This window comes from Rhyacophila brunnea, unplaced genomic scaffold, assembly GCF_057557595.1.
Source record: "Rhyacophila brunnea isolate RB1 unplaced genomic scaffold, BYU_Rbru_1.0 scaffold_22, whole genome shotgun sequence".
Lineage (NCBI taxonomy): Eukaryota > Metazoa > Arthropoda > Insecta > Trichoptera > Rhyacophilidae > Rhyacophila > Rhyacophila brunnea.
Genome location: NW_028232882.1, coordinates 1,992,683 through 1,995,879, shown reverse-complemented (window position 1 = coordinate 1,995,879; position 3,197 = coordinate 1,992,683).

Below are 3,197 nucleotides of genomic sequence, written 5' to 3'. Positions count from 1 at the left end.
GACAGCTGATTGTTTGGTCAATTTAATTTTTGTTTTGATTTTGGCCCACAGAGCGCCCATTGTTATTTTTTTAGCTGAGACACGAACCACTACATTAAAAAATGACGTTATAAAAAAAGTTTTTTTTTTCGTATAGATGTCCATAAGTCATTTAAATTTGGAAATAAGATGGCTCCACAATTTTAACATAAATACCTACTCAATTAATTTAATAGTATAGTTATATAATATTATTAGGGTTTACATAATATGCATAGTGCTAGTGCCCAGTAATACTTACAACTGACATACTTCACCCTGTAACGCCCCAAGATTGGGGGATAGACCAAGCACAAGGTCGCGTCACTTCCTTTTCTCCATCGCCACGTCTCGCGCTTCCTGCCATATGAGACATGGAGCGCGTGTATTGCTTTTGTATCACCGCTGCAGAGTCGTTGAGGTTGCGCCACAAGGATATGGAGTGTCCAGTAATAACATTAATAAAATCACGTAGGTACCTACACATGCTGTCCTACGACTGCCATCTTGGAAAACAGCGGACGATTTTTTAGTTTTTCAGCCATGGTGGGATTGAAGGGTCCTAACCCGAAAGCCCCCTTGTGCGCGCGCCTGGACAGAGGATAATAATTATCCAATGGCATATTCAACTGACTTTCTTTTGGGCATGGTACACTGTACTTACAAAAATATACCTAATTATTTACATACATATGTCTAACTTGTGTGTGTTTTGTAAGAATTTTGCTATTCTTACTCATGTCGATCTTTATGACCAGGGCTCGAAATGGACCGGAACGCACCGGAGCGCCGTTCCGGTTCACACAATCCCCAAAATTATCGCTCCGTCTCGTGTAAATATTAATTTGACCGTCTGAGCGAGATATGTCATATTATAAAGAAATCTAACACAATCATTTTTTTAAATACATATATGTATAGAATTAGATAAATAACAGTGTTAATATTTTCGTAAAATTACCAAGCGCTCCGGTTCGTAAAATTTTCCATTTCGAGCGCTGTTTATGACCATGTCCCAGATGATTATCTACAAAATCGGGAGCAAAGAATCGATTATTTTTTTTATCCACTTGGTATTTCCCTCACGTAGAATTAATATCTATGTATGGTGAATATCAAATGATAACCCATTTTATAAATTATTATGAATTAGGATCACTCATAAACATTATTATTTATTTTTCACTGGATACTGTATTCTTATATACCTACGTTTCTCTCAAGTGCAGTAGTAGATATCTAATATATTTAATTTGGTGTATTAACACAATGCTTACGGGCCCTTTTAATTAATTTTGTAATTAACGTGTTAATTTGCATTTGAAAAGTAATTAGCAAAAACACAATTTTGTGCGGCCCGTAAGCTATGGGTTAATTCACTATATTTTTTAAATGATTGGCATTTACGTTATAAAACCTATATTAAAACTGAATAAACGGGATGTCCTTGAGGATGTACGTCACTTACAGAAAGGGATCAGAGCTTCCTTCTCACTAAAAAAATATTCTTTATCAATTACATTTTGCTCTAATAATTTTAGCTTAGGCTCTTTACTTCACTGTTTAAGGATGTTCTTACCATCTAATAGTCTGAAAATACTTAGCGTCTAAATGCCATGTTTTCAGTGACTTCCCTAGACAAAATGTCGCCCATAGGCAGTGCCAAAATGCCATCACATTTTTTTATACAGTACTTTTTATCATTCTATCATGACTCCAATATCTAAGAATTGTGTTGTATGGATACATTACTAACAAGATATAGGTACATATACCACTAAATCTAACTTAAAAGCCATCTCTGCTTCAATAGACAATATTGCGAGTCTACGGTTTCAGATAGCTGACAACTTCCATAACTCGCGAGTGACTGTGAAGAACGTGACGTCCAAGGACAACGGAAGTAAACTAGACATCGCGAACCCGACAAAAAAATGAAGTCCTGTTGAAAATTGTATAGTATTTATCTAATTAATAGATATATTTTGTTTCCAACCAGTGAGCTGATTTTTTTAATGGAAAGATATTTCCGTTATTACTAAGTTTAGGTAGCTTTCTATATATACCTAATGATTCTCCTCGATTTGCCGCCCTTGAGTAACTGCCGCCACAAGCGACGCTCAATCTGCCTACCCCCACGGGAAGTCACTGCATGTTTTTAATCAGGAATTTCTAGAGATTAGAATACCGAACGAAAATACCAATACCAGGATTCGTGAAATATATGAAAGAAAAACAGAAGTATCTACTAATAAATATTATATATATATTATTATTAAAATCTCTTTAAAATACTAATATTTTATAGCAGAAATATCTAGATAGTTACATATGATTATGTAAACCTTTAATTAATATGTAAAGGTAAGATGTAGAGATACCGATGTTTACAAATACCTAGTAGTTGAACTATTGGTACTTTCTTATTCGAACGATCTTTCGATAAAGTTATATTATTATGAAGTGTTCCTAAATGTATTATGTTCCCCACTGGTAATTCCAAAATGTTTTATAAGTTTATTGCAGTTTTTACACTTAGCAATATCTTTACTTTTATCCCGTAAGAAGTAAAACCAAACACAATGTTGTTCACTGCTTCAACAAAATTATATTTCTTCATTATTGTATAAGCTACTCTTTAGTAGAGAAACATAAAAAATAGGCACAGACAAGTCCATTATAGTGTATAATTATTATTCCTTCATGAAATATTCGCCACTAGGGCTGAGGTTGCTAATGATTATACAAACGAACGAAGTAACCCGACAAAAAAATACAGTCCTCAATAACATTGATTTTATTTTCAATACCGAATATATCGGTATTGTCTGATTTTTAAAACCGGTATTTCGGTATCGAAAAATTTTGGATTACCGGTATTGAAATACCGATATTATAATGTCCAGCTTCAAATAGGCTGTGATCTATCTAGTATCAAAACTAGCAGTGATCTATCACAATTGCCATTCTTCATCATGAACAAAGACTGGATACAATCTCAAAGAAATATATTGTAATTCCCCATTCGTTGTGAAGTTTTGGTCTTCTTTTGGGCACTCATTGCATTCATCATCAAATTATTCTCATAAGGGGAAACTATGCTTCAGTTTGAAGCGCAGGGATTAATATCTGCTATTTCTCAAACTCCTGCAGCAGACTGTAAGTGATGTAATGCAAAT